The sequence below is a fragment of the Eschrichtius robustus genome, chromosome 5 (genome assembly GCF_028021215.1).
Source record: "Eschrichtius robustus isolate mEscRob2 chromosome 5, mEscRob2.pri, whole genome shotgun sequence".
Classification (NCBI taxonomy): Eukaryota; Metazoa; Chordata; class Mammalia; order Artiodactyla; family Eschrichtiidae; genus Eschrichtius; species Eschrichtius robustus.
The window spans coordinates 27503231-27529620 of NC_090828.1; the positions used below are offsets into that span (position 1 = coordinate 27503231).

At 37.1% G+C, this 26390-nt stretch overlaps 1 protein-coding gene across 8 annotated transcripts in view; it reads right to left on the reverse strand.

The window, feature by feature from the left end:
* The window catches only part of MAP2 (microtubule associated protein 2), a 275443-nt gene that overhangs the window by 88137 nt on the left and 160916 nt on the right, over positions 1–26390 (reverse strand). For all 8 annotated transcript variants that reach the window (XM_068544555.1, XM_068544556.1, XM_068544554.1 and 5 more), the window contains one exon: positions 16420–16496. The gene's annotated coding sequence lies outside the window, so the exon portion shown is untranslated. The remainder of the gene's footprint in view (positions 1–16419; positions 16497–26390) is intronic.

Below are 26390 nucleotides of genomic sequence, written 5' to 3' on the forward strand. Positions count from 1 at the left end.
AGAAAAAAGAGAGCCTGAACAGACTAAAGAACTGGACTTTTCCTTAAGAGGCACTATTTATAAATTGCTTTAACAAAGCATGTATTGAGCCTTCATTTAACTTTCAGATTGTCATCAATTATCGATTTATTTATTGTGCTTTCTAGAATCTCATTCAATAAACATTTATTAAATACCAGCTTCATACCAAGCTATTAGGCACTAGGAATACAATGATGATTAAATTATGGATTCTGGCCACAAACAGCTCACTCTATACTGAAGAGCTCAGATGTGTTTGAAATATATATGTTACAAGATAACACAGTTAATGCAATGATAGAGGCCATCACAGGTACTACATGAATATAGACCTTCTAAGTCATACATATTTAGAAAGAAAAATGGATAGATGCAAAATATTTGTATAACATCCCTTTTTAAATATACTAAACTACTGCATCCAGGGAGAGTCCAAAATCTAGTTAATTATAATACATACTAATTTTCTTCTAGGGAAAGGTAAAATATGAGTCATATAAAAGTAAAGTATGAGTCATATAAAGCAGATCAACTTTTTTCTATTTTCTTTCTTTTCGGATTTGGGTCAGGCTGTGTGCCATGTTGCACAGTGCATCTGCTGGCTGTAATTGTGACTCAGGAGAATTCTGAGTTAAGCTGAAAGTAGCTTTGTTCACTCCATCAGCTGAGTTGGGCCAAAAAAAAAAACACCTCACAGAAGCCTTATCATTTGGAATTCCCTCACAACTCATGTCTGATCCAAGTGGGTCAGTCAGTCCTCATATACTGTTTGAGATATTTCTTTGAGCTGACATATCTTTATGTACCCTGGAGTGAATTCTAGAAATCAGTTCAACTTTTATGGCTTGCGACTTGTATTCTGCTAACCTTCTGGAGTGATATGATGTGACATAAATTTGCTAAATCCCCCAGGCCTGAAATATATGTAATTAGACTATGTTTATGAGATGATTAAAAACTGAGCTGAAAAAAATATTCAAGTAAAGAAATATTCACAATAATTAATTTTTCTACGAAGACAAATATTCCAGTCTTACATGTAGAAGTCTTAATGCATGTATAGGCATTGATGTGGCAAAATTATATGGTAAGCTCACAGATAAAAACATTCTGATATAAAAACAGACCCATCTTAGGCAATTAAGGCAAATGGGACCTGGCCAAGAGCAAATAAAAACATGGTTTGGAATGTAAAAAATGCTAAATTAATTTTTAAATGAAACACATTTCTACGAAAGTCACAAGAATTTTGAGGAAGCACGTTAATTTTTTAAATATATTCTTTGGGCCGTGCTTACTTTTTTTACTAAACCCAATACGTTTTTAACACTTCATTATAACCATTGCATTGTTAAAGGATAGGAACTTTATGCTTTTTTAATGGCAGTAGGAGAAGGGGAGAAAAGGGGACAGATAAGGCTGATGATAAACCTCTGGGCAGGTTAGAGGTGTTGCTGCTGTGGACTGTGCCTTGTCTGCCTGGGATTGCAGATGACCTGAGGCAAGAGGAACACAGTAGCAGTAAACCTGCTTCATTCAGGTAGGTTGTGTCTGAGCTTTTGGTTGGCACTCTTTGATCTTTAGATTTCTAATCTATACATCCAAGAATTCACCTTAGTGTTCTTATAGAAGCAATGAATAGGCAAATCTGGAGAATCTTTCTGTCTCTGCCACCATTAATCTCTAAAACGTTTTTTGAAATTCTTTTCAATTCCATGCTGAAGAACTTGGGTACCACAAGTAAATCTATAGATTAAGAATTGGCTTCTCAGCAAGAAGCAAGCATATGGATTATTTCTACATTGTCTTCTTTTTAAATGCTTAGAACCTATTGTATTAGAACCTATTGTTTCAATACAATAGGGTTTTTTTTCAAAACAAAGAAAAGTTCACAAAAGTTCTACTTAGTAAGGTTTCTCAAAACCCTTAGACATTGATCATTACAATGAGAAATTTTTTTTTAATTATTTCTGGAAGCCTATAAAGAAGTGATGTACTATTATAAAAGAGAAATATCAGACTGTGGCATCAGATTAGAGGACATGGGTGATGGGACTTGCAGAGCATGGCTCATGGGTCTCCATTTGGTCAAGCCAAGTACTAACAGACCACTCATTTCCACTTGGCAGTTCTCCTGACACTAGATGAGACTATTGAAAAGTGTCGGACAGAAATAGATGGAAAAAGCACTACCCTCACCCACTGAAGTATGGGACCAAAAGAATTTGCTTCTTTTATTTTTTCAAAATCTTTTACTTTAACTAAACTAGGAGGTAAACCAAGGCGAGGAAGTACTCCAAACTTAGGTTAGAAAGTCAGCGTTAAGCTATGTAAAAAATGTGAACTCAGGATGGGATCAAGAAATTCAGTGAAATAAGGTAACTGCGTTACTCCAAGAAAATGGCCATAAACAACTGTCATTTAGCTTCACATGAGATCCATATTTCCAGTAGGCATTTTGGTTGAGAATTTCTAAGCAGCAAGATTTAATTTTATCTTCGTTACCTTGTTTTATCTTTTAAAAATTAGAATGAATAGTTTAGTTTTTAAAACTAAAACTATATTCCATGTCTGGCATTTTAATTGTAGAGGCCAAGGGAAACAGACATTTCAGTTAAACATAAATATTTTCTTGGTAAGGTCAGGATAATGCAAATTACGATGCACAGATATATCTCCTTTGAGGAACCACAGACCTCAAATGTAAAGGAAACCAAAATTTCTTAGGAAAAAATAAAAGTCTTTTCAGAAATAATTTGTAAATAAGAAAGAGACTGCCTCACTCATTCTTAACTAACTGAAAAAAAAGTGACACAAGTGCCTTAATCATGAGCAGTAGAAGAGAGACATATGAGGTTAGAAAATGTTCTCTTCTGGTGAAATTTAACAATATTTATTAAACACCTATTATGTCACAGGCATGGTTCTAGATGCTCAGGATATGTAAGTACTAGCAAGACTCAGCTTTTGGTCTTAAGAAGCTACTGAGAGAAATCAACATGACATCATGCAGTTAAGTGACGATATGATAAGTGTTTTAATAGAGGTATACAGGGATTCTGTGGAAGTTCCTATGAAATAAAAAAATTTGTGGGAGACTTCATAATGGCAAAATGTGCTTTCAGTCTTCAAGGGCATTCATGGTGGATGAGGGCACAATTCTAACCACAAAATCAGCAACACTAAGACATGGGGGTAGAAGAGAACTGGCAGCATGCTAGAAAACATCAAGGATGTTTCAGAATGCCAGAAATAGGAGAGTGGATGTGCTGCAGAGAAGCAAGTGTCCAGATGATGAAGCATCTTGTCAGCCTGTGTAGGATAAATTTAAGCATTATTAACGGTACATCACTGAGAAACTTTAAGCCAATGATGAATGAGAAAATGAGCCATTGAAAGGGTTAAAGAAGGTTATGATCAGAAACAGGAAAAGTAGATAGATGGTCAATAATGTGATAATCAATGAGAGTGCATATAAGAATTTGAATTAAAGTAGTGCTGGTGGGATTGGAGATGGGGGAAGGATATAAGATATTTATTTTGAAACACAGGTAGGTCACTCAATGCCCCACAGGTCATGCAAAATTCCCATCCTCATGAAAGTTACATTTTAATGAGGTAATCATATAGTTACCAAACACCTAATTAAAATATTAAATTTCATATGATTAAATATTAATTTATATTAAATTATTAAAACTTGCATTTCATATATTTAATATAAAATTAAAAATGAGAAGATAGCAAGGCAAAAGGAAGCCACTCTTTTCCATAGGGTGTCAGAGAAACATCTCTGAGGAGGTGAGTTTGGAGGAGGGATTCAGATGATATGGAGGATGCTAGCTATGTAAAGAACCAGGTAGGGATGCTCCAGGAAGGAGGTGGTGCTATAAGTACAGAGGTTTTGGGGTGGGAATGAGCTTCGTGTGTTTGAGGTTGACTTGGAGTAAGATGCAGGAAGAGTGCTGTGAGAGCTAAGCAGAGCCAGGTTGTGTAGAATCCTGTAGAACTTGGTCAAGAGTTTGGATTTATTCCTAAGTAATGTACAATGGGAAGGGGAGAAATGGGGAGATGTTGATCAAAGGGTATAAACTTCCAGTGATAAGACCAATAATGTCTGGGGATCCAAAGTACACCGTGGGACTATAGTTAATAATACTGTATATTATATACTTTAAAGTTGCTAACAGAGTAGATCTTAAATGTTCTCACCACAAAAAAGAAAGGATAGTTATGTGGGGTAAAAGAGGTGTTAGTTAATGCTATGATAGTAATCATTTTGCAATATGTAAAGGTATCAAATCACATTGAACACCTTACATTTACATGTTACATGCCAATTATATCTCAGTAAAGCTGGGGGAAAAATGTATGATGCAAAGTCCTTGCAGGATTTTGAGGAGGGTGGTAATAACTGTTTAAAATGCCTTATGGCTGCTGTGTGGAAGGTAGAGCATAACAAGGCAAAAGGGGAAACAGAGAGGCAAGTAGGAGGCTACTGCTGTTGTCATCTGAGAGACTATGGCAGCTCTGATCACAGTGCACTAAGAGGATAAGAAGTCAGTAGATTCTGGATTCAAGAAACAATGGTTGCAAGGTAGGCTTGTCATGATTTAAACTCTTGAAAAATAAGAGAAGGGTTTTCAATGTATTACCTATGTATAAATATTTCAAGTAGAAAGATACACCATGTTCTTGGGTTGCAAGAATCAATATTGTTAAAATGACCATACCACCCAAGGCAATCTACAGATTCAGTGAAATCCCTATCAAAATACCAATGGCATTTTTCACGGAACTAGAACAAATAATTTTAAAATTTGTTTGGAAACACAAAAGATCCCGAATAGCCAAAATAATCTTGAGAAAGAAGAACAGAGCTGGAGGACTCACACTCCCTGACTTCAGACTATACTACAAAGCTACAGTAATCAAAACAGTATAATACTGGCACAAAAACAGACACAGATCAGTGGAACAGAATAGAGAAGCCAGAAATAAACCCACACACTTACGGTCAATCAATCCATGACAAAGGACGCAAGAATATACAATGGAGAAAAGACAGTCTCTTCAATAAGTGGTGCTGGGAAAACTGGACAGCTACATGTAAAAAAATGAAATTAGAACATTCTCTAACACCAGATACAAAAATAAACCCAAAATGGATTAAAGACCAAAATGTAAGACCAGATACTATGAAACTCCTAGAGGAAACAGGCAGAACACTCTGACATAAATTGCAGCAATATTTTTTTGGATCCGTCTCCTAAAGTAAAGAAAACAAAAGCAAAAACAAACAAATGGGATCTATATTACTAATATAGTTACTCAGCTCTGTAATGAGAAAATTATATAAAAATTATACATCAGTATGTTACTTCCCTACAGAGCTTCATTGAAGAACTTCCCTGCCCTCGTGCTGCATTCAAATAACACTTTTGTAGTGTATATTTAAATGATCCGTAGATATATGTCTGTATATTATAGTTGAGTGTGCATGTATGTTATGTTATATTATCTTAAATTACTCTATTTTTCAATTGCTCTTCCTTTTAAAACAAAGTTTCCTTTAGAATTCTTAGGTTCCAAAAGCAAGACCTGCTCCAGTTGCAAACATATGTCAAAAAGGAATACACAAGCCTGAAACAAAGAGGCTTACACACTGCTTCCCAGTAGCAAGAACTTCCTAGTATCACAGCAGTCTGTCTTGGAAAAAGGTCTTTTTGATTGTTTTGGTCCTTTGCTCTTTATTCAAGATTGATTACTACCGGATCTTTCCTAGAGCGCTGTTCACAATGGTTTTAAATGACTCAAGCTTTGGCACCCCCTCACTAAAGTATTTGCTTTAGTGAATTCTAAATTTCTCTTACAGAGACTACAACTGTCTCGGAATCAGACTGCCTTCTGTAGTAATTACTGAGCACATGGTACAACGGGAGTCCTTGACATTCATTAAAAAAAGTGCAGGGGGTGGGTAAGGAAAAAAAAGAGTAAGAAAACTTAATCACAAGAAATTAGCATGTTTAAGTAAATCATTATAGTGCTCAGGAAGAAAGATCTGACAGAGACACTCAGAAGGAATCAGCCTCCAGGTTCAGCCAAGTTGGAGTTTTGCTTATCACTTATTCTTCTTACACAGGCTGACGCACTAAACCATTTTTCCTTATATACTTGCAGGAAGGGCCATTTTTATTAGGGTTCCTTCATTTTAAAATGCTCTCTGATGCCATGAGAACTTGATTAAATTGCTACCCATTCTTAAAGGGAAAAGGAGTTTTAATCTTCAAGGAAAAAACAGTGATCATACACTTACTGCAATGCAATATGCTCACAAAGACCCAAGCGTTCCACAGTCACAGGAACCTGAAGCGTTGTGGCAGAATTATTAGCAGGTAAGTTGATTTTGCAGAATGTTTACCTGATTGAATGGCTTTTAAACAACACTGTAACACAATATTCTGGTCACATAAAATTATATGCACAGCTACCCTCCATATAAACAGCAATATTTACTACTCTCCAAATAAATGGTACTGATAAAACAAATAAAAAATATAATATGGGGCCTATATTATTTGTGAGTTCATCCAAAAATCAAAATTCTTTAAAAATTTTTGCAAAAGTACAAACTGTGGGTTTTTTCCTCAATATTTTACCTTTACTTATTTTTCTTTAAAAGGGCACCTCTTTTTTTCAGTTCAAAATGAGTTTTTATTTTACCATCCCAACTCATGTCTTTTATAATGCATTTTAGAAACTCATCAGAGTACAAATATTTATTTTGTTCTACAATGATGCTTTCTACATTTATCAATTAATAATTTGATTCTTTTAGCAAGCAGTTATTGAAGAAAACCAAGAGTAGTACCAGGCACTATGCTTTTTGAGACATTATCCTTTTGGATACAACATATATTTCTATAAGGAGCGTTTTTAAAAATATCTTATTTGTGTACTATTGTATGAATTAACTTTGATAAACTGATGTATCTAATATATTTACTATTTTAACATGATACTGAGATTATGATTCATAGATTTATCTCTATGGTATGAATGGCATCTATTCTTGTCAGGGCTTGAACTATTTGATCCATATGTTCAAATATATTAATTCCATAGACAGATTTTCTTTGGGTATAACAGAGACTGCTAGCAGTTTATCAAAATCTCTGTCTTCTTTTTCCTCAGCACACAGCAGGATTACATCTCCTAACCTCCTTTGCAGTTAGATGTGGTCACATGACCCAGCTCTAATGGAACGTGAGCAGACGTCATACGTTCACTTCTAGGTTTCACTCATACACATTTCCCTGTGCTCCTCCTTGGTCTCTGCCCTTCTACCAGCTGGACGGAGACAATAACAAAGCCACAAATAAAAGGAGTCTGGATACCTAGTTGACTATGAAGAGGGAAGACAGCTTCCCAACCCAAACACTCAGCTAGGACTGTTAAATGAGCAAGAAATAAAGTGATAACACACTTCTGAATCTACTTGTTTTAGCAATTAGCCAATCCTAACTAATATACTTGGAGAAAAGTTTGAAGAACTATATAATGAGATTAGAAAAAAAAAAAAAAAAAAGCATGAGACTAATAGAAGCAACAGGGTTAAATGAAACAAATTTCAGTAACTATCCTCCATTTGTTGCCAACACAGCAAATCCCGACAGCACTAGGACAGTCCATGGGTGTTGGAGTGGGAGAAGGGAGAGAGTCAACTTGCGGCAAGAGCATTTCCTGCTGCTCTTCCTAAATTACCTTCTTCATGCCCCTCACTTTTTCTGGTATGGATGGTGCAAAGAGCCCAGCCTTCAGGTTGGTCCTATTCTAATGCCTGCCTTGAGGCCAAGGTGGAGACAGAATTTGCAATCATTTTCAGAGAATCTTAGGACAGTTTGATGTTTGCCAAGGACAAAGTGAAAGCACTGCCTTTCCTGAGATGATAGAAGACTTTACACCTGGTCTATTTCCTGTCTCCACAGTCCTTCTTCATCCTCCCTTATTGTCTTCACTTTATCTTAGAACAGGTGGCCCTTGCTTTTGTTAATATTAATATCTCCACTTGTTCTTTAGCAGATCTTTTCCCGCCTCCTCCAAAGCTTTGTTTCCTTAAATATTCCCTTTTGGAATCACAGTGTCAGCTTTCTCCTTCCTTCTGACTATAAACATACTCTTTTTTCTTATCCACAACAAACACTCACACACACAAGAGAAATGACAATTAAAAAACAACTACCATCATAAAACCTATTTTGTAAATCTGCTACCTTGGGCTACAGCTCATTTGTTTTTCACCTCTTTAACCCCTTATTTATATACCACCTACTCACTCTTTCAATCATTATTTACTTATTATTTATTGCTGTTATTAGCTATTAACAACAATTTATTAAATATTAATTTGTCTCACATCGAATAACACGTTTCTGGAGGCACAAATATGATGAAGACAAAACTTTTGCCTTTGAGGACTTCACAGAGCTGGGGAGAAAGACAGATGAAAATAATTACACAGCAAGATGATTTTTCTGTAGTCTAGATACACTTAAAGGGCTATGAAAGTGCCTCCTCCCTCAAAAGGCACAATTAATACTACTTTTCAGGCTGGAGAAGAAAGCTTCATAGAAGGAATGACATTTGAATTGAAAAGACATAAGCTTTTGTAAGCCAGACAAGAGGAAAATGAGTATTTAGGCAGGAGTTGCAGAAATAACAAAGGCAATAAGTAATATGAGAAAAACATGGTGTACAAAGAAATAATTAAGTTGAAGAAACAACAAGTAGTCTGCTGTGGTTAGAATGAAGGAAAGGCAATTGAATTAGAGACGGGGATTGGAGATTGTCCAGAAGTGGCTACTTAGAGCCCTAGTTTGAAGGGTCTTTAGTGAGTTTGGACCTTTATATTATAGAAAAGTTTTAAATAGGGAAAAGAAGTGATATGATCTATATGAAAAAGTCACATGATGGAGAGTCAGGTTATACAAGAGTCAGGAAGAGGGAAACTCATCAAAGGCTATTGAAAGCTTCAGGTAAATGTACTGGAGGCCCGTACTGAGGGTTAAGAGTGTCCGGCACTTGCATTATGAAGTACCTCAGTGACCATAAAATAATTTTCCCTCTTCTGCTTGAGCAAAAAGTAGACTTATTGACTTTGACTCCTTCCCCAAATTGACTGAGAAAAGGCTACTGCAACAGGTCTACAGAATTTTCTAAAGGCAAACATCCAACAAGATTTGGCTTTTAAGACAGCCCACAGTAAGCCTCCCTTATTAAGTGACTTGTAGCCATGGCCAAATGAAAGAACTAAATGCATAATAACTATTACTTATTCTAAGCATTAAAAAAGTGCTCATCAGCACCCAATTTTTGTCTTTTCCTATCTCCATCTGGCCAAACTGTTAAAAGGCAAGACTTAATAACAGCACCCTCATGAACGAGAACTAGAGCCTTTTGCAGCAGGTGGTGCCCACCTCTGCCTACAGAATTGCAGCCCAAACAATCTGCTTGGAATTGCAGAGAACTCAGTAGAATGTGCTTATGACTCAGCCTGTTAAGTAGGAGGACTGTTATTGTTATTTTAACTCCTGCCAGAGTATGTGGGCAACTCTCCCTCTTTCTGTCTTGAGTTAACCAAGAGACATCCCTCTTCAAAACCTCACCCCGGAATAGGTTCTTGCTCAGTTAGAGCCAGAACAGTTTGGGGTCTGGGTATGACTGCCAGCTGATAGTGCAGATTAGAAAAGGCTTTCATAAAGGGAACATCTGATATCCTAATTTACCAATAGAATTTTATTTTTAGAATGTTTAATCTGCCTTTAAAATTATTCACACAGAGTGCCATAGACCAGAGCTGAATGCTGATGAGACAGTAATCAGCACAAGTCAAGGTACTTATTTTCGGAAAGGATGGTGAAAATACCAGGGTTTCTTTCTCTTTCCCTTAACTCTGGGAGTATTGTGGTCCTACTGTTTGTCTTTCTCTTGCCAAATGTTCTCAACAGTGTAAACATTCATCAAGTGCTGCTCCTAAGGAATACTGTAAAAATGAAACAAAAATCAGCCTATTTTACAGAACATTGTCCTAAAGGATAAACTTCACCCATCAATGTATGATGAAAAGATGTAAATCTATTTGAAGATAAAGCAAAATCTAAGCAATGTCAGGTTGTGGCAAGTCTTATTATTATGTAGACAAAAGATGGCGTGGAATAGGAAAATAAATATGTTCTGCTTTCAAAATGGTTTTCTCATTTCCACTCAGCTAATTTTTCTCTGTGTTTCTGGTGCTATAAATTAAGATTCAAGATTACATATCAGTAGAATAAAATTTTGTCATAATGCTATAAAATCATGTGTCAAAAAGATTCAGGAAAGCTCCTCAGCATTCCAGAAGCGAGGGACTCTATTAAGACAAACTGAAAGAATCCTGAAAAGGGCAATGACCGTCACTGGTGTGCGTGAAAGATAGCATGTGTATTCCAAAGTAACCTTTGCGTGCCTCTCTAGTCCTTCAAAAAGTGAAGGTCCACCAAGATAGAGATACCATTCTAGACACAGCTCAGAACATCACATAGTCTCTGCCCTCAGTGGGGAAAGAGAGGATGTTGAGATGACATCAGGGAGGTAGAAGATGTCAGCTTATATAGCACCTTCCTGGCCACAGCAGGAGTGTGGGTTTTCTTCTGACTATTAAGGACAGTCCTTGGTGGATTCTGAACAAGAGTCATATCAATTGATTTATAAAAGATCAGACTATATGAACAATACATTATACAAGAGCAATATTGAGCACAGGAGGCTACTGCATTCTCTAAAATGAGAGAGAGTAGATTCCAATGATACAGGTAAAGACAACGAGAAAAGATTAGATTCTGGACAGAGGTGAGCTTGTCACTGTTATTATCTGCAATGAGGCTTAAGAAGGTTAAATAATCTGCCTCTAATAGGTAGTGGAGGCCAGAAATAAAGCAATGGTCAGGGTCGTTCACTATGTTTTAAATGTCTACATGGGACTTTTGCGTCAAAAAGATGCTGAGATTATATGAAGTAGGCAGACTTAAATGTTAGAGAGATATAACAACCTTTATACTAAGAACTACACGTATTAGGTTTGAAAAATTCAATTCTAAATTTTACAGAATTAGTAATATTAGCATATGATTATAAAGATTTTGCCATTTACAAAGCATTTTCACTCCTATTATCCCATTCAATGTTAGCATAGCAAAATAGAGATATCTAACAGTCACATTTATGATATCACTGAAGTGTCAACTACAAATTGGCACTTGCCATTGGCACTTGTTATCTACCTCTACAAGGATTAGATCAGGTACTGCAGCTGCTGATTTTCAACATCCCCTGAAAGGAGTTCAGGGTGGACAGCAGAAATGAGGTACTCTGTGCTCCAGGGAGGGGGGGTGGCGTAAACAGGCAGAACAGGTCTTCAGATAGTTAGATATTTTCAGGAGCCGATTTTATGAGCCCAATTCTTATATCTCCTCAGATCTAGAAAAGCAGTAAAATCCTTCATGGTGACTTCTGCTTCCCGTGACTAGCAGTACCCTGCACAACACTAGCAGAAACCTTCTGTAAAAAAATATATGCTTGATTGCATGTATTCCCCCTTCACCAAAATCACATATATACTGACCTTCACCCCTGCCTCCTTGGAGCGGTTTCTCAGAGCTATCTGAAATGCTGTCTCCCGGGCTGCAGTCCTCATTTTGCCCCAAATAAAACTTAACTTGCAACTCTCATGTTGTGCATTTTTTAAGACGACAGAAGGAATTTTTGCCATTCTCAATAGCTTGTTTTCTTTTTTTAACATCTTTATTGGAGTATTATTGCTTTACAATGGTGTGTTAGTTTCTGCTGTATAACAAAGTGGATCAGCTATACGTATACATATATCCCCATATCTCCTCCCTCTTGCGTCTCCCTCCCACCCTCCCTATCCCACCCTTCTAGTTGGACACAAAGCACCAAGCTGATCTCCCTGTGCTATGCGGCTCCTTCCCACTAGCTATCTATTTTACATTTTGTAGTGTATATATAAGTCCATGCCACTCTCTCACTTCGTCCCAACTTACCCTTCCCCCTCCCTGTGTCCTCAAGTCCATTCTCTATGTCTGCATCTTTATTCCTGTCCTGCTGCTAGGTTCTTCAGAAGCATTTTTTATTTTTTTTTAGATTCCATATATATGTATTAGCATACGGTATTTGTTTTTCTCTTTCTGACTTACTTCACTCTGTTTGACAGTCTCTAGGTACATCCACCGTGCTACAAATAACTCAATTTCATTTCTTTTTATGGCTGAGTAATATTCCATTGTGTATATGTGCCACATCTTTATCCACTCATCTGTCGATGGACACTTAGGTTGCTTCCATGTCCTGGCTATTGTAAATAGAGCTGCAATTCACATTGTGGTACATGACTCTTTTTGAATTATGGTTTTCTCAGGGTATATGCCCAGTAGTGGGACTGCTGGGTCATATGGTAGTACTTTTTTTAGTTTTTTGAGGAAACTCCATATTGTTCTCCATAGTGGATGTATCAATTTACACTCCCACCAACAGTGCAAGAGGGTTCCCTTTTCTCCACACCCTCTCCAGCATTTATTGTTTCTAGATTTTTTGATGATGGCCATTCTGATTGGTGTAAGGTGATACCTCATTGTAGTTTTGATTTGCATTTCTCTAATGATTAGTGATGTTGAGCATCCTTTCATGTGTTTGTTGGCAATCTGTATATCTTCTTTGGAGAAATGTCTATTTAGGTCTTCTGCCCATTTTTGGATTGGGTTGTTTGTTTTTTTGATATTGAGCTGCATGAGCTGCCTGTAAGTTTTGGAGATTAATCCTTTGTCAGTTGCTTCATTTGCAAATATTTTCTCCCATTCCGAGGGTTGTCTTTTTGTCTTGTTTATGGTTTCCTTTGCTGTGCAAAGCTTTTAAGTTTCATTAGGTCCCATTTGTTTATTTTTGTTTTTATTTCCATTGCTCTAAGAGGTGGGTCAAAAAGGATCTTGCTGTGATTTATGTCATAGAGTGTTCTGCCTATGATTTCCTCTAAGAGTTTTACAGGGTCTGGCCTTACATTTAGGTCTTTAATCCATTTTGAGCTTACTTTTGTGTATGGTGTTAGGGAGTGTTCTAATTTCATTCTTTTACATGTAGCTGTCCAGTTCTCCCTGCACCACTTATTGAAGATGCTATCTTTTCTCCATTGTATATTCTTGCTTCCTTTATCAAAGATAAGGTGACCATATGTGCATGGGTTTATCTCTGGGCTTTCTGTCCTGTTCCATTGATCTATATTTCTGTTTTTGTGCCAGTACCATACTGTCTGGATTACTGTAGCTTTGTAGTATAGTCTGAAGTCAGGGAGCCTGATTCCTCCAGCGCCGTTTTTCTTTCTCAAGATTGCTTGCGTATTCAGGGTCTTTTGTGTTTCCAGACAAATTGTGAAATCTTTTGTTCTAGTTCTATGAAAAAGGCCATTGGTAGTTTGATAGGGATTGCACTGAATCTGTAGATTGCTTTGGGTAGTATAGTCATTTCCACAATGTTGATTCTTCCAATCCAAGAACATGGTATATCTCTCCATCACTTTGTATCATCTTTAATTTCTTTCATCAGTGTCTTATAGTTTTTTGCATACAGGTCTTTTTTCTCCTTAGGTAGGTTTATTCCTAAGTATTTTATTCTTTTTGTTGCAATGGTAAATGGGAGTGCTTCTTTAATTTCTCTTTCAGATTTTTCATCATTAGTATATAGGCATGCAAGAGATTTCTGTGCATTAATTTTGTATTCTGCTACTTTACCAAATTCATTGATTAGCTCTAGGAGTTTTCTGGTAGCATCTTTAGGATTCTCTATGTATAGTATCATGTCATCTGCAAACAGTGACAGTGTTACTTCTTCTTTTCCAATTTGGATTCCTTTTATTTCTTTTTCTTCTCTGATTACTGCGGCTAAAACTTCCAAAACTATGTTGAATAATAGTGGTGAGAGTGGGCAACCTTGCCTTGTTCCTGATCTTAGTGGAAATGGTTTCAGTTTTTCACCATTGAGAACGATGTTGAATAGCTTGTTTTCTCTCTCTGGGTAGATATTGTGCCTTCCTTACTTTTCTAACACCAGTCCCCTCAACTCTCATAAATGAATCCTAATAATATTGGTGGAACAAATGAAACTGCAATTGAGGTATCAAACAGGTTAAGTTTTCCCCATTCTTTTTCTGGTAGGAGTATAGCTTTGAAGTCTGAGAGAGATGAATTTGAATGTGGGCTCTGCAATCACTATATGATCTTAGTAAGTTACCCGACGTATGTTGGCCTTGATTTCCCATCTGCAAAATTGCATTGCACTTGTGACCTGCAAGGCTTGCATCAAATCTTACACGTACTCATATTTGCCCAGCAAAGGTTAGTTAATCTCTTCTTTCTCTCCCAACTCCGTCAGAGTAGTAATTTACTCCCTTCAGAAAATAAAATGGTTATAAAATATTCTATGTCTATAAATATTATTATATATTGATATTTCTTTTACCTTAAACGAATTGTAAAATTAAATGTAGTGATACAGAAAATTAGAAAAAAATCCTTTTTAAAAAGTTTCTCTCATGATTTTTGAAGGGCATATGAACAGCTAACATGGGCCAAACAAGAGTGTTTTTCTTTTATGTATCTTTCAAATTTCAAGGGTAGTATTTACATTGTGTTTGGGAATAGTCAGTATTTCACCTATGGGGAAATAAAACAAATTTCAATATTGTGTTATGGCAAAAGCAGTAAAAAATATGAGTACCATTAGTTAGCAAGATCCTTGCAGCCAAAAAAACAAAACAACAAAAAAACTTTTCTAATAGGAAAAATTGAAACAAACAGAATTGGCATGATATCACATATTAAGATATTTGGATCTCTTATATAGAAATCTGGGAGATGCTTTGAAAGCCATACTTAACCCATTGTAGCATTAAACCTTCAAAATGCTGAAAGTTATTTAGAAATAGTAGTTAATAAGACTGAGCACCAGATGACTGAAACATTACAATGAGTCAACTTTACCACAGAATGAGTCAACCAGATCTTTATGTATCAATATGGATGAATCTCTAAATATAATGTTGGGTGAAGGCAAGGTGCAAAAGAATATCTGCAGTATGATGCCATTTATACAAACTTTCAAAATGTAAATGATTATATGGGATATTGTTTCATACATATGTCATTAAATTTAGGACATCATTAAACATAGGAAGGTTATATCATCTTCAGGATTACGACACATTTTAGGAAGAAGGGAAAGGTTTATTTCTTTAGAAAAGATTTCAACAAAGCTGAATGTTAGCATTTTTTTCAAATTCATGTGGCTGATACTCAGGTATTTCTTACAATATTTCCCATATTTCACTTTGGAAATTTTGTAAGCTTTCTTGATTAAAAATAAAATAATAAAGAAATAATGAAAAGAGAAAAGTGCATACTGCTACAGCAGATTTAAGACTGGATATTCAGTACTTCCAGTGACAAGAGATTACATGAAAATGCAGCCTTCATTTCCTAGAATAAGAAATCATTCATCTGTACTCTTTCCGTAATATTATTCTGCTTTTATCAGAGGAATTTTGAGTTCAAAGACGTAACATGAAAGAAAATATTCTTTCTGCTTGTAAACTGAGCTAAAGTGTACACACTCCTTTATTTACTCATGCAACAACTGTAAAGTAACAAGTACAAACCTAAAGTAAATGTTTCCCTGCCATCTCTTTGGGCAAGTGCATTGTCTTTTTTTCTTCCTTAATCAGAGACAACCAACTCAACACAAACAAGAATCTGATGACTAGGCATTTCTACCACAACTAGCCTCACAATAATAGCTGGGCTGACGTTCTTTCCAGTGCCTTAATCCCAGACCCCAGGATACAACCTTGGGTGAACTTCTATACCTACCTACCTCCTCTCTCTCGGCCTCATGCCCCTAATCTATAAAAGGAGCACCCTTATATCTACTCACAGGGTTATACAGAATAAATGGTTTAGTTTATGTGAAGTAAGTCATGTAGGACCACAAATGGCACATAGTAAGTGTTGAGAAGACACTATTGGTATTGTTAACCATAGCAGAAGAGACAGGCTTAGTTCAATCCTCATTTCAGAGAAAGATTTTTTCATTCATTTACTATGAAATCATTCAAAACATTGTGAAATGCTATTTTAATAATCCTAAATCTATTAGCTGTAGAATGTATGTATATTTTTCCCTTATCAAAATGAATTGATACTTATTTAATGAAGATTTTTTTTTAAAATGTGGTTAACAAAGGTTTAGTTTCCACAATTGTGGGTAAACTCTTTTATTGTAGAGAGGATAGGGTCTTACCTATTCAAAGAAGTGGTAAAATGGTAAAGTTCGTTATATTGTGTTCTCAAAGGGTTGATAATATGTTCTGGTTTCTTCTGTAAAAAAAAAGAAGTTAGGAAATTAATAATTTAATCTCTGATCTATGTATATCAATTACATCATGTAGGTCAATACTAAATTCAACTCACGGCTTTATTCTTATAATGGGTAACTGAGACTATGAGATGAATTTCATGATGGTTCCTTATAGTCATACACTGAGCATTTACAAACAGCTAGGCCCTTTTCTGAGTGTTTCGAATAGAGAAGTGAAAATGCTAACTGTTGCAGGCTTTTTCTTACTTTTTAGCTTCACTCCAGTGAAGCTTTTATAAAGAAAAAATAATATTTTAACTTGTTTAAATTGTTTTCAGCTAATAAATAGTAGGGAATTGTATTCTCTCCCAAGAGAATATATTTGTCCTGGTAAATTGTTAACTACACCCAGTAAGTTTTAAAGGACTGGGCCTCTAGCCCAGTCTGCACTGATTCTCTACAGCACAGGATGAAAGGGAATTTTTTTACCAACTAATTACATTTTCTGTCTAGAGTACTAAACTTATTTTGACATTCAGAATCCTAAAAGTCATTCTGGATTAGTAGTTCTGCTTAGAAATTCCACTAGAACAATACAAAGTATTTCTTACTGAAATAAACACAATTACTAGAAGGCACTAGCTTTGTTTTGTACCTTATAAGCCATTCATGTGTACTCGCCCTCAATACATGAGTGTCCTTAAATGCAAGGGGCAGAGCTGAGGCTCATTTTTAAGTCCTGCTCTCTTACAATAGATGTCTAAATCTACACATCACTATGTGTCTCCACCAAGGCCTGTGTGATTTTCACGTCTGGTAAAACAGACCCCATCCTGTTCTCAAGGAAGATGTTGCTCTACAAGTGAGGAGCCCTAAGAGTTAAACTGAGAGCTATTAATTCTTCTTCAAGACCCAGAAGGAAAGGTAAACTTGGAAAGACATAAAGCAGGTGCCTCAGTTCTTCTCTGTGACCCTTCAAAGAAAAATGTGTATATGGATATGAGCAGACAAGGTTTTGATTCAAAAGTGACAAACACTGACTGGGCCAGGACCTGTATTAAGTGCTTTTACATGTATTAGCTCACTTAATTTGTGAGCATTCACATACAATGTACAGTAGCAAACAAATCTATTAACGCATATTAAAGATAGAAAGGCTTAACATTTAAAAAAAATAAAATTCTGCAGGCAAGAAGAAACACAGTAGAATTTTCCATTCCCTCAAATAACTTGATATTTTAGGAAAAAAAAAATTGACTACCCAGACCTGTGTACACAGCTATTTTTTCCTTTAGTCCAGCTCAGTGGTTCTCAACTTTGGAATATATATAACATTATTATACAGAGTGCTATACACAATAACAAGACTCTATAATACAGAGTTCTATGCACGATAACAAGACTAAAGAACTTTTTTTTTTGCAAATGCTAACTTTTATTGAATTGTTAATGATTTCAATAATTGGAAACAACATCAATAAATTAGTTAAATAAATGACAATACATTTGAAGACTAGAATATTTTGCAGCTTTTAAACAGTATCAACTAGTGTTATGAGTACTGGTATGAAAAGATAACCAAAATATAAAACAAATGTTTAAACAGAATGTAAAGTGAAAATAGCAAGTTGGAGAATGCTATACATATAGTAAGACTAAAGAATTTTTAAGCGTAGTTTTGATCAAAAGCAAATTAAACCTCACAGGTTGATTTTAGAACAAAAAGAAAATGGTAAATCAGCTCTGGACCTTGTTCAGAAAGAAAGAGTTTTTGGGTAATTAATCAATGAATACTGAATAAAATATCATCCTTTATTTCTTCTTTAAGTTCCTTCTTTTCCTTAAATTCTTTAACGTGCATAGTTTTTTCACTTCATCTACATGATTTTCAAATTAATGTGCACACACATATATGTGTGCAAGTACACAATTATATATGTGTGCATGTATATTTTACTCTAGTAAAAATAAGAAAAATAGGAATTCTCTAAGAACAGGGGTCAGCTAACTATGGCCCATGGACCCAGTCCATCCTGATGCTGCCTGTTTTTCCAAATATAGTGTTCTGGGCACCCAGCCACATCCATTCATTTCCTTGTTGTCTATGGCTGCTTTCATGCTCCACTGCCAGAGCGGAGTAGTTGTGACAGAGACCGTGTGGTCTTTTACATATTTATGTATCACCTCAAATGTTTACTATCTGGCCCTTTACAGAAAATGTTTATTTACACCTGCTATCAAGGAACATGTTCGTCATTTGAGTAACACTAAAAACAATATTGAAAAATAATCCCCCGTCTTTTAAAGTTTTTCCAAAAATTAACTCAATAGTTATATATGAATGAGAGAAATTCCAGCCTTAAACACTTAAAAACTAATTTCACTCCAACAGAACTGGAGAATTATTGGCCAAAGGATGAGATGATTATTTGAAAGTTGACCGTGCCCAGGACCCATTAGCCATAAAAATAATGCCCCATTTACCCATCATCCAGACTTTTGTGTGTTTTTTTTGTTTGTTATAAAATTAAAATGACTTTCGTTTTTCTAGGCTTTATTTTATGAGAAAAAGATAAATACCATCTGGGAATTATTACTATTATTATTTTTTAGTTAATTTTTTATTTGTTTTATTTTGGGCTGTTTTGGGTCTTCGTTGCTGCGTGCAGGCTTTCTCTGGTTGTGTCGAGCAGGGGCTACTCCTCGTTGCAGTGTGGGGGCTTCTCATTGTGGTGGCTTCTCTTGTTGCAGAGCATGGGCTCTAGGTGTGCGGGCTTCAGTAGTTGTGGCACACGGGCTCAGTAGTTGTGGCTCACGGGCTCTGGAGCGCAGGCTCAGTAGTTGTGGCACATAGACTTAGTTGTTCCGCAGCATGTGGGATCTTCCCGGACCAGGGTTCAAACCCGTGTCCCCTGCATTGGCAGGTGGATTCTTGACCACTGCACCACCAGGGAAGTCCCTGGGAATTATTTTTAAAAAGCAACTTATGGCCTATTCCATAAGGCACGTAAAATTGAATAGTCATTTTAAATTAACACAGTGCAGTTAGAGGTGATCATTTTTATTCCATACCAAAAGGTTTAAATTAACACAGTTTTTGTTAAGAATATTATTTGGCACAGTTTTAGTATTTGATATATTATATAGACTGGCTGCAACACCCCTAAAATAATATTAGCAAACACTTACACAGCACACTTATTATGTGCCAGACAATGTTCCAAGCACTTCATATACATTAATTCACTTATTCCTCACAATCACCCTCTAAGGAGGCAACTGTTATTATCCCCATTTTACAGATGAGAAAACTGAGGTCAAGAGACTTTAAATGCCCTTCCCAGCATTACACAGCTAGAAAGTAGTCAAGCCTTTCAGCCTTTATAGACCCTGAGAGTTGGTTTTAGATCTTCAACTCTGGTTAATGACAAGTTCAGACATAAAGGCTTTGTGGCTTCTCTGAGAAGTGGTATTTCACCAATGGAAAATTGCAGTTTACTGGAAATACTTAGCACATCTATTATTCAGTATATTCAGCTTCTTGAACAAATTGAAATTTACTCAGCTGCTCCATTATTTCTATCAGGTTTGCTTATGCCATTTTCCAGAACTTCTTAGGGCTGGGTCTGAACATGACTGTCGAGAATCATGACTGACACCTGACAAAATCAACTGGTTGACAACGATATTTACAGGCTGCCTACCCATGATAGAGAACAGGATGTGCACTGGCATCACAGAGTAAGATGTGTGAATCATTTAAGGAGGAACCCAAGACAAACACTTGTTCAGCTATAAACAAAATCAGCTTTTATCAGCTGGTTACTCAGATAAATAGGACGTGCAGTCAATGCACTTAGGCTGCATATAATACATGTTTGGCTGTGGTATATTTATATGCAAGTTTTGTGACACCTATAGGGTTGACGTTAGAATGATAAATTCATGCAGACTTTCAGAATCTCATGAAGAAAATATTGCCAAGGCGTGGTTTTCCCGACTGATACAAGAACCCAAGATCCATTAAGCAACAAAGTAATGATGAAAACTTTCCTGGATTGCCAGACCAGGATATACTTTTCATTAACCTTTGAAATACATTCTAGCATTAAGTATCATTTGGTTATTTTTCACATTTTGACAGACTTTGTTAGGTAACCTAAACGCTGAGATGCTTGAAGTTGCTGGAATCCTGAATAGCATTTCTGCCGGCTAAGCTTAACCTCGTTGGCTAGCGTTAGCCTACTCGGTTAGCTCTCAAATAAACAATATTAACATCGTTCTCCACCTATATCAATCTGCTTTGTGAGGTTTTGAACAGTTCATGTAATTCAGTGCACTTGTCCAGGATAACAAGATTGCAACTAAGTTGCCAATACCGCTGGGAAAATATCCACAATCCAAGCAGTCTTTAAATAGGAGAGCAGCTACCAACATAAACCATTTAGTCGAACATACTACTAAACCATTTCTATTCCCTAAAGGTTCAGAAGCAGTTCATTAGCACTGGTTATTTGTGAGTAGCTGAAAGTCACAGTGAACCAAACTCGCTGATAGTTGGACAGATCAGAGAAAAGATCTTCCTTTCTTAGCGCTTTTGCCAAAGTTCTTTTAGGAGAACATTATGTTTCTTGCAAAGGAAACATGCTTAAAAATATACACTGGAAAGAACTAAGGACAGTTAACACAAGCCCTATTCAGAACATATGGTCTCCAGTTGACCAGAGAATCTAGGTAAGGTAGACAGTAAGAATTTCCCCTTTTTACTCAAACCTGCTACTCCAGGCTATTGCCAAGGACTAGCTGACTGCATGAAGGTGACTTAAGAGAAATTATCTAGTCTTGTCCAAAGAATCTCAACATAATTCAGAGAAGTAAAAATAGGCTACAAATAGGTGAAGGGTAAAGGATTGGATCAGTCAGAAAAGTCAGTCAAGTTTCTGAGTCTTCACAAAATAAAGGTTTATATACTGTTCATACAAATCCTGATGTGAGTAGGGTAACTCTCCTGGTGGAGACCCAGTAATCTGGCTGCATTCTTCTCATTGCTCAACTAACTCATGGCCTCAAGATTGCTGCAGCAGGAGAGGAAGCCATCTGGAGGGCTGTGCATTGGTTCCCCCATGCTTAAACACGGAAGTGACACACCTCACTGGCTCTCACAGCCTCCTGGACTGAACCAACCACACGACTGTGCCTCAGTGCAAGGGGCTGAGAAACAGGAAAGACACACGGAGGTTTGCTGAGCAGTACGAGTCTCCACTGCACGAGGGGAAAAGGCACGATGAGATGCCCAGTGGCTGTTTTAGGGCCCTGTTTAGATTCCTTCCTTGTTGAGAAGGGTTGAAAAGAAATAATGCTCAGTGATATCAGCTAAAAACTTGTTTTGCTAAATTAACGCGTGCTGACTCGTGTGTGTGTGTGTGTGTGTGTGTATAAATAAATAAATAAATAAATAAATAAATATTTTATTTTCTTAACATGAATTGGCACTGCAATATAGAGAACCTTGGGGAGCAAGAGGGCACCTGTGTCAGTGTTTCCCCTTGCTGATGTATTGCACTGATGTTTTCTGCTCAGAATCAGATACAGCTGAAGAACTAACACTTCTTTGCTTGACTGAAAGCCATCTGTTCATTTGTTTCTAATTTTTATACAAACACTAACCATTTTAAAAATGGTAGAATAAGTTAATGCAGATGCTCAGGTTCATGAGGTGTAAGGGAAGGGACTGGGTGGGGAGGGGCACAGAGGAAACAAGGCTGCCACGAAACTTATCGTGCCAGATGTCACAGAATGATTTTACTCTCATGTTCAAAACTTTTCTGTCAAAGTGATAAAAACTAAGTTTCTTGCCCTGGCCTCAAGGGCTTCCATACAGTGACTATACTCTACTTTTTCAAGTTTATTATCCCCAACTTTCTACCATCACAAACACTCACAGCTTCATAGACTAGTTATTTTGTAGACCAATTAATTGCCCTTTTCATTGCAGCTTCATATTCTTCTTCTTCCCTTCTGCAAAGTCCTCTTCTTTCTCTTTTCCGTCTCTTCTTGCCTCCCTGCCTCCCCCTCTTCTCTCCCTTCCTTACGCCCTCTAGGTTTGGCAACACCTTGTGGAACTGAAGCCCTCCTCTCTAAGATCTCTTCCCCCGTCACCTCCAAGAATGCCCACTGCTGTCTGGCTCTTGTTTTTATCACGTATTTGGCATTCATATGAACTACTTTGTGTTGTCACTTAAGCTTATTGAAATGGAAACAAGTTCACATCCCCACCCTTTTTTCTGCTTTATTTCAATTCTAGAAGTCATTGGTTTCTATCAAATATATGAATTCTTTTTTTCATAGTATTTTGAGTTCAAAACAAATACAAATGAAGGACAAAAAATATTAAGCCATATAAGAATATACAATGCACTTCAAGTAAGGCTGCCATATTATTAAATGTCTCAAGAGATATTAGCAATTTACACTTCTATTTCCTTACACCATCAGCAGCACTGTGTACTATTAATTTGTTTAATGTCTGCTCCACCTCACTCACCTCAACTAATCTGTAAACTCTAGATGGCCAGGGGCCATTTTCTTTTGTATGTACTCTCTTTTGTATTACTGTACTCCCTGGCTGGGAGCAAGTACTTAATAACTATTCATCAAATGAATGAAAAATTGAAGTATGTACTCCAAAAATGGAAAAGTATGCTGATACTTTAATCGTGTGTTTATGAACTCCTCTGTTTCAAGCAATGAAATCTCCTTATCAACCTGGCTTACTGTTTCCCTGATTTGAAAGTGGGTTCAATGAATGAAAGAATGATAGCAGTTTATTTCCCTAAACATTCTGGTTAGAACTTGGTTAAATTAGATCTTTGAAATAAAAATAACACAAACTTTAGATATGGAAGCTGTTTTGGAACCCTGGCCTATCACCTACTGGCTGTGGAATACTGGGCAGAACTTCTGACTTTTTGGATCCTCAGTTTTATCATCAGTAAAATAGAGATTATCAATGCTATTTCCCTTACAGAGCTGCTGCAAGAATTAAATAAAATCATCTGTAGAAAAGTGCTCTGACAATTGTGGGAAATTGTGATGTGTCAATATCAGTCTTCAAATAGTATTTCTTCACCACTTAGCACAACTACATACACTTGCGAAGAGATTATGTATTAACTTGAACAAACTTCATGCCAATACAAGATTTCTTAGCTTCAACTCTTCTCTTTACTTTTGCTTAGCTGCCAAATCCCTTTTGTAAGTTCTTAGGACACAGGATGTCTTTGGGAAGGACTGTGTCAGATAAAGAATCTCATTCACTAACAGCCCCAAGCTCACCTGCTGGGAACCATCTGTCAACCTGCAGCAGCGTGTAGAGATTTCACCAGGAAGGCATTTGGCTGAACCCGGGTGACAGAGCACCAGGCTATTTTTGAGGTCACAGTGAGCACTCAAATTCCAGCTGTGGCCTAAAGAAATAAGAATTCAGCCCACTGATGATGTCCTTTGCCTGAGCTTCTGCACTCTCTGAGGATGACGTTCTTGACTGCTGTTATCATTTTAAAAGGCACGCATTTAGAAAAGAAGACTCCACCAGAGAGAGGAAAATACATGCTGTGCTGTAGTCATCGGACCAGAAAAATAAAATTCTGGCAAATCTACTTTTCATCCGAAGAGCTGAAAGCTCTGGAAGCAGAGGGATTTCATCAACATACTGGAGTGCTGGGGAGGAGTTTACAATTAAGGGTGATCTCCAGCTGATTCAGGTCCTTCATCTTTTGCTGCATATTGTTCAAGAGGCAACCCATGATAACTTAATTAGCACAGTGGGAACTAAGTTGCCACCCACCCCTCCCCCTTCTGTAATGCTAATTTGAAATATCTTCTTTTCCTCCTCAAGTTATTTTCTTAACAGTGGCAGCCAACATTTTATTACTAAAGAAATTGTCAGTAATGACCTATTTTAAAAAGTGAAGATTTCTTAATGGAGTGAGGATATTACTTGCTTGCTGAGAGAATGTATCAAAATAAAAGCTAGCCTTGAAAGGTATCTGAATCTCCAGTATTAGCACTCCAAGGTGTTCTGGAAATTCTATAACAATATTTATGCATGCATGATATGTCCCATCAATAATCTTAAAAATATTAAAACACACAAGGATAAATCATTAAGATTTCACCAAACAAAAGGGGAGGACTTGGCATGGAGATGCTATTAAAACAAAACAAAACAAAACAAAACAGTTTCAGGGCTTCCCTGGTGGCGCAGTGGTTAGGAATCCTCCTGCCAATGCAGGGGACATGGGTTCGAGCCCTGGTCCGGGAAGATCCCGCATGCCGCGGAGCAACGAAGCCCGTGTGCCCCAACTACTGAGCCTGCCCTCTAGAGCCTGTGCCCTCGAGCCACAACTACCGAAGCCACGCGCCTAGAGCCTGTGCTCCGCAACAAGAGAAGCCACCACAATGAGAAGCCTGCACACCGCAACGAATAGTCCCGCTCGCTGCAGCTAGAGAAAGCCCGCACGCAGCAACGAAGACCCAATGCAGCCAAAAATAAATAAATAAATATATTAAAAAAAAAAAAAAGAAAAAGAGTTTGCCTCCCTATAAATAGGAGGCAAAGGAGGAGGCAGATCATCTGCTGGGGGAGCTCTTTAAAGCGTTTTCTCCCCCTCTTCTATTATTCTGTCGGTGGCCATGTAATTTCCCTCCTTTCTACTCTTTTCAGGAGGGTGTTCTATTATTATGCTTTATTTAATTGGCTTAGATTTAAGTAAATAAATAGACACCACTGAGTTGAAGGGCAGTCGGAATGGAGGGAAGAGGAGAGCAGAAATCAACACAGGAGGAGGGGCACAGAGAGATAGGGACTGCAGGACTGGAGCCAGATACCAGAGAACCCAAGCACTGTATGTTAGTGAAAGGCTTTTATCTAAAGCTCCTAGTGGCCACTTAACATCTATAATCAAGCCATATGTGTCTGATTTATACAGAAACATATGAAAATAAGATTAAAGTCTAAGCATTAAAGAAAACAGCAAGTGAGCCAATGAGATTGCAAATATTCCAGCTGCTCTAATTACTGTGGTTCCAAAGGAAATGTGAGGGCTGCTGATGCCTTGCTTGGGTTCCCCTGGGACCACATCAGCCACCTTTGGAATTTGCAGGCACAGAAGTTTGCTTCAGAGGTAAGGTTTTACCCTCATACTCTGAGAGTGGTTTTTAGAGCTACTCTAGGCCAATGAAGAGGCAACAGTCTTTAAACAAAATTATTGCAACTTTAAAGGTGTATAACTGGATCACTTTGCTGTATACCTGAAACTAACACAACACTATTAATCAACTATATTCTGATATAAAATAAAAATTTTAAAAAATTTATTATCTTTTTAAAATTGTGGCTTCCCATAAGTACACTAAAAAGTCTTGGAGTCTTAGGGTGGTCTAACTCCACGTGCCAGTCTACTCTCCCCCAATCCCACTGACCACCCCCATCTCTCAGGATCTTCCTAACACAGTGAAGTCCAGCAGCCTGTCCTGTGAGTACCCCCTGCACCTAGTGACTGGCATTATGTCATCTTTAGCAGAGGCTTGACTTCAAAGACTTCAGAAGTACCTTCTTAGTGAAGGAGCCCAGATCCTACAGGACAGTGGTTTTGTTTATTTAATTTATTAATGATTTTACTTCTCCCGTCTCACATCCATCCTATTTTTAATGTAATGCCAAGCTGAAAGTCATTCAGCTAAAAGAAAACTCATGCAGCTAAAGAAAAACAACGAAAAAATAAAAACAGATAAAAAAGAGACTGGAAGCCATTTGTGACCTTCTCTTTGCCTCACGTTTCGGATGCTCTATCTGGTTAGCGTGAACTTGAAATTTTCACCAGGCACAACAAGTCTGCTCCAAGTTCTCCACG